This window comes from Etheostoma spectabile, chromosome 23 (assembly GCF_008692095.1).
Source record: "Etheostoma spectabile isolate EspeVRDwgs_2016 chromosome 23, UIUC_Espe_1.0, whole genome shotgun sequence".
Lineage (NCBI taxonomy): Eukaryota > Metazoa > Chordata > Actinopteri > Perciformes > Percidae > Etheostoma > Etheostoma spectabile.
The window spans coordinates 19,526,544-19,533,333 of NC_045755.1; the positions used below are offsets into that span (position 1 = coordinate 19,526,544).

The window sequence follows — 6,790 nt, forward strand, 5'->3', positions numbered from 1 at the left end:
AGTTTGTATCTTTATACATTTTATTTTTTAGAACTTTAATATATTTTGATGTTCCTCTGTTCTGACAATAAAACAAATTATCATCATATTATTTAAGTGAGAACTCATAAACAACTACAAATAACTAATGTTTGGGAAATCTGTTTGTTTTGTAACGTGTTTCTGGATAATTTAAAAATATATCGGCATATCGGATTTTCAAATAACCAAATATTCGTATTGTTATCGGCCTTAAAAATCAGTCCATTTACCTTTTTAATTTGAGTGTTAAACATGAGACAGGTGGGTCGGAGGAGGATAAGATGTATCTTGCAAAAATTATAAAGTTTATTACTAGACACATTTTTGGCACTAGACCAGGGGTCTTCAACGTTTTCCAGGCCAAGGACCCCCAAAGCGGGACCCCCTAATTATATATTTGTATAACATTGTGTTATATACAACTGGTCCTATAGTGCCATGCGCATGATGAGTGAAAGACATTTCTGCCTCCATTATCTGTTTACTACAGTGTGTTGAATTCATGTTAATGTGGATTTAAAGACATTTCAATTAGTGGAAAAAATTGCAGAGGGGGGGATATAAAAAAAAGTCAATCAACCAAAACTTCGCGACCCATGCAGTACCCCCTAGGGGTCGCGGACCCCCTGTTGAAGACCCCTGCACTAGACCTTTTTCAGGCAAGAAGATGGTTTGGTACCGAAACGTTACAACATGGTGTACAACATGAAAATTGAAGATCTGCAATAAGTCGACTGCAAGAGTTGTGATTTTTGTGTTGAATGTTTTCCACAGATTTTTTGAAGCCCCTTTTTAACGACGGTCATTAGCCAAATGAAGACATTTATGGATTTCTCTGAAATGGTTCCTCTTAAAATACTGTAATACAGTGAACCCTTGCTATATCGCGGTTCACCTCTCACGGTCTCGCTGCTTTACGGATTTGCATCGTGTTCTGCATTCTGATTGGCTAAACAGTCTCTCAGCTTCTTCTCTACCTGTGTGTCAATAACGTTGTTTATACACGTACGTAAAACAGCAATTTGAAGCCTTCAGTTCGTATTGATGATTAAAATTATTTTACAGTACAGTAGTTGTAAAAAAAAAAAAAAAAGTTTATACAGTACTTTTATTTGTTAAATAAATGCTTGGGCCTGTAAAAAGGTTTTGTTCTTTGGTTTCAATGCATTATGGAGTATTTCATCGTATAATTGTAAAAAAAATGAAGATTACTACTTCCCGGATTTCGCCTATCACGGGTTCTTTTTGGAACGTAACCCGGTGAAAAACGAGGGTTCACTGTAATATTTAGAGTACGGAGCGTGATGTTTGCGTTTTTTAGCAAAATGAAGACATATTAGGTTTCTGAAATGGTTCCTCTTAAATACTGTAGATATAGAAGATAGAATCTATCTATCTATCTATATACTATATCTATCTCATCTATCTGAGACCTGGAGCTTGATAGTGTTTGCTTTTTTTAGCTAATGAAGACATTTATGGGATTTTCTTGAAAATGGTTCCTCTTAAAATATGATATATATATAATATAATCTAATATATTATATATATAATAATATTATATACTTAATATATATATATATATATAGTGCTTGCTGTTTTTTTTACTGGAGGAAAACGGAGAACAATGCTGACGTGATCAACATTGTCACATTTTCTAAAGATTGACTAGTCGTTTTGTCAACCATCATATCAACACCACGAGCTTTCAAAATGCTGCTCCAGATTGGTCTCGGCATCAACGTCGCCTGTATGGTGTTCGTGTAATTAGTTTGAGCCGGAGAGTGGTGACGTGTGCAGAGCGTTAACCTTCCACCAACGATCAAACTGTTGAGTCTGAGAGTGAGAACGTGACGGATCGATGACCAGAGCAGGACAGTTTGTACAGTTCAGATTGTCAGGAGGCTGAAAGCTACGACTGATTACAACAACAAAGAAAAACCAACACAGCATGTTGGATGGAATTTAAATAGTCACGACATTTATTCAAAGGGAAGTCATTTACCTCATTAAATGCATTTTATTTAATAACACTTCTTTTTTATTTAAGAAAACCCCCACTTTTGATAGATTAAGCGTTGCGTTGACATTGTATACATGACATTGGTTCCTATAACATACATCCTATTGTTTGATTGTTTTAAAACAATATATTTTTTTTTGTACAAAAGTCTTGACTTTAGATTGATTCTGTGAGAAATTTGTGGTTAAAAACTTTTTTTATGATTCAAATCCGGCAAAATCAAACATCCTAGAACCTTAACCAATCACGTGTGATCCATCAGATAAGACTTATTTTCCTTGACTCGATAGTTCCTGTTACTTCCTGTTATTAACGTGGCTTTCCTGCATTATTGTTATCCTTAAGATATCGCCTTAAGATGGCGCCTTTGTTTGGCATGGCCGTTGCTGAGTCCCATTTATGTCGTTTTTATTTGTTTGTGTATGTCTCTTTTATAGTCACATTAACCCTGCCTTTAAACCACTGCGTTACTGCTGTTTTAACATACGATCGTGTCACCCTGATGAACATTGGAGTGTATATGGAAGGACTCAGTAACAGCTGGGAGAGTTACAGTCAAACTTTTCCACCCCCGCTGGTGTGTGTACCCAGCCTATTTGATTGCCGATTTTTGCTTCGGGATCGTGGAAATCCAAAGAAGAGACGAAGGAAAAGGGGTTGCAGAGCTGGCGTTCGGGTCGCGATGAGGCTGTCTTCGGCGATGGGGTGGACGGGCTTCTCTGCGGCGGCGGCGCGGTTGCTGCGCCGGTTTTTCCCGGGATATAAGTGGCGGGGGCGCCTGTGCCAGGGTGGCCTTCAGCTCGCTCTGCCGCTGGACGGGATCCCCTTTGGTCACCGTGGGGCGGCGGTGGACTTGCAGTGGGAAACTGCAGTTTGTGTTTGCTGCTGCGTCAGCGATTGGCCCCACGACACCGCTGGAAATCACGTGTCTGCACTAGGTGTTTGCGGCCACTTCAAACTGGACTCTAAGGAGACGGTCTGCCATCAGCGCTCCGTTTAGCGCTGCTAAATGCTCGTTCCATCACAAACAAGGCGCATGCCATCAACGATCTTATCTTCACAGAAAAAGATGGATTTTATGTCCTCACAGAAAACATGGCAAAAGGATATAGGAAGCCGACACATTTAAATGAGCTCTGCCCAGCAGGTGCTCAGTGATTGGGACACCTCGAACGGTTCGCGAGGTGGAGGCCTTGCTGTTGTTGTATCGAGACAGTTTTTATGCAGAGGAATCCACTGTGAAACATTTCCTCTTTTGAGTCACAGATGATTAAGGTCGGTTCTGTTAACATATTTTATTGTGTGTTAATTTACCGTCCTCCTGGCCCTGCAGGTATCTTCCTTACTGATTTTACTGATTTGCTAACCTCTATAATCAAGCTGGAGAAAGTTTTAATTATTGGAGATTTTAATCTTCATATTGATGATATGTCATGTATTGCAGCTACAGACCTCATATCTATCACTGACTCTTTTAACTTTACACAATATGTCTCAGGTCCTACTCACTTAAAGGGGCACACCCTGGACCTTGTTTTCTCATTAGGTCTTGAGATAGTAAATGTGAGTGTGAAGGATGTCCATGTGAGTGACCATAGTTGTGTTTTCTTTAACTTAAACCTACCACGGGACCCCCCGCCCCTGAGAATTAAGGCTCAGAGGAGAGTTTTTAACCAGGATGTTGCTGGGAAGTTTTCTATCTTGTTTGATCCATGCCAGCTAAGAGGTTGTAGTGATGTAAATGTGTTTGTGGAGTCTTTTAACAGCCAATGTTTAACAATTCTAGATGAAGTGGCTCCTATGAAATCAAACATTGTGTCTGTTAAAAAGCCCTGCCCGTGGATTAATTCATCTATTCAGAACCTTAGAAGTAAACGTCGGAAAATAGAGCGCTTATGGAAAACAACTAAACTCGAAGTCCACAGGCTCTATCTTAGGGAACTAACTGCTTCTCTAAATGAACTCCTGAAGAATGCTAGAACTAACTACTTCTCTCAGCTAATATCATCTAACAAGAAAAACCCCAAATTCTTATTTGATTCTATTAACTCTATTGTTTCTCCATCTGTTTCTCAAATTGCGGTGCTCTCTCTGTTGAATAGTAATGTATTCCTTAACTTCTTTGTTGGAAAAATTAAGGATATCAGAGCTAGCATTTCACCACCCCCTGAGTACAAGGCCTGTACATTGGCTCTTTCCTATCCGTGTTTCTCTTTTAAACTTGTGTCATTATTCGAGTTACCACTCTACTAGATAAAGCTGAAGCCCTCTATGGCCAGAGTGATGTTCTCCCGACTCATGCTGTTCAAGCAGGTTTTGATAGTAGTTGGCCCCTGTGTTGTAGAAATGATAATACTTCTCTTTTAACTGGGGTGGGTTCCGACTTTTCAAACATGCTATTGTCGAACCTGTCTTTAAAAAACCTAGTTTAGACCCATTGCAACCCTCGAATTATAGACTATATCTAAACTCCCATTCATGGCAAAGATTCTGAGAGAAAGTGGTAGCAGAGCAGCCTTACTTCTTTCTTAGAGATAATGATATTTTTGATAAATATCAATCAGGTTTCCGTAAAAAACATTCTACGGAAACTGCACTGGTGAAACTTTCAAGCGATTTTTTGATGTCTGCTGATTCTGGGAAGCATACAGTGTTAGTTTTGTTTGGACCTTACATCTGCCTTTGACACTATTGATCACAATATTAATGCTTAATAAACTTCAGGCTCTATTAGGGATATCTGGATCAGCTTTGAAATGGTTTTTATCTTACCTTACTGGTGAGTTAGAAGTTTAGTGTCTATATCAATCAGAACATGTCAGATACTGCAGGTTTATCGAGTGGTGTTCCTCAAGGTTCTGTCCTGGGACAATTCTTTTCCTTCTGTATATATTCCCTCTGGACATAGACAGATAATAAGCCAGTTTCAGGATGTTTCTTATCACTTGTATGCAGATGACATCAGTTGTACTGTTCCTTTAAGCCTACTGAGTTATTAAACTGTATCTTTAATGAATTGTCTGAGTAGGATCAAGCAGTGGCTAAATGACAACTTTTTAATGTTGAACTCAGCCAAGACTGAAACTTTAATCATTGCTCCGGAGCAGAGCATCCCTCAGATTAAGAAAAACATTGGTGACTTAGGCTCGTCTGTTCAGCCCAGTCTCAGGAGGCTTAGGTGTTGTTTTCGTTGCTGCGGCCATGTCTCTGAGGAGAAACACTCGAAACAACTTATTAAAAACTGTTTCTTTTCAATTAAGGAACATTTCAAAGATAAGAGCCTTGGTGTCAAAAAGCCGAGTTGGAGATGATTATTCATGCTTTTATCTCGTCTCGCTGTAGACTATGTAACAGTCTTTTTATTGCCTTAATAAGAAGAAGGATCTTTGTCGTCCACTCAGAGCGTCCAAAAATTTGCTGCTAGGCCTTTTAACCCACACGAGTAAGAGGGCACATATTACTCCCGTTTTAGCTTCACTTCATTGGTTACCAGTGATTTTTAGAATGCACTTCAAAAATTTGGTCTTAACTTTTAGAGCCTACAAGGACAGGCTCCCCCATACATCTCAGACCTGATACAGCTGCGTACATCCTCACGCAGTCTGAGATCAACAGGTCAGAGACTATTAGTTGCCCCCCTTACACATTTTAAAACTAGGGGGGACCGTTCTTTTCAGGTTGTTGCACCGAGGTTGTGGAACGCTTTGCCTCCTTCCATGCGCTGCTTAGATTGTGTGGAAAATTTTAAAACTCAGTTGAAAACTCTGCTTTTTAAAGAGGCTTTTAACTAGATTGTAGGGTGGTTAGGCTGGTCATGTGTACATGTTATTCTTTTGTTTTTGTTTTTTGTAATGCACTGTATGTATGAGAGTTGTTAATGCTTCCTTTTGTTGTGAAGCACTTTGTGATCTTTATCTGAGAAAAGTGCTATACAAATAAATTTTACTTACTTACTTACTTTTTACCTTAAATGGGTTCCTCGGTTTCAGATATTCTCCTTTTCTTGTCTTATTCAAGTATGAATGAGTTAATTACATGAGTGTGTTTTAGCTCATAAAATGAATTCAGCAGCAGATTTAGTTAGCAGATGATAAAATAAGCAGAAGATGTGTAACTTTGGTCTCCCTATTAAGAGAGAACTAACTCATCAGGGATCAGGTTTGGTCTCTGTATGTGTTCAGCACCAGCGGTCCCACATCCAGTGGTAGCTGCTGTTTGGATCTATGTGGGATCAATACAGCAGCTGATGGACCAGCAGAGCTCGATCACAACAGAACAATGTGCTAGTTAAAGTTCAGTGGGTGCAGTCGACTTTGTGCACTAAACCGATTCCTCAAACGTCGGGTAAGCGAGAAAGATACTCAGAATACTAGATAGCAGAATGATTGCAAACTTTATTTTGGCATTTGCAAGAATTCACAGACGGAATAAATACATACAAATAAGACCGTTTCCACACACGTTCATAAGGAAATATGTATATGTGACTAACACCATTTTAAAAGGTGCCAGTCAGAGTTCATAAATATGTTAATATGGTGACTAACCAGCAAGGCAAAGAGACACGGTTCATTATTTTAAGAAAAAAAGCTTTGAAAATGTCGGATTTACACGTCACTACTGTCAAAATTATACACTGCTGAAAAGTGTGCACAAAGATCACTGTTAGTTTAAGGATTAGCTTAATGCAGCTGTGTGGCTAATGCTAACACACACACACGCACACACACACACACACACACACAC

General features: G+C 39.2%; 1 protein-coding gene across 1 annotated transcript in view; it reads left to right on the forward strand.

The window, feature by feature from the left end:
* The window catches only part of LOC116673112 (thyrotropin-releasing hormone-degrading ectoenzyme), a 230,640-nt gene that overhangs the window by 10,156 nt on the left and 213,694 nt on the right, over window positions 1–6,790 (forward strand). The window lies entirely within an intron of this gene.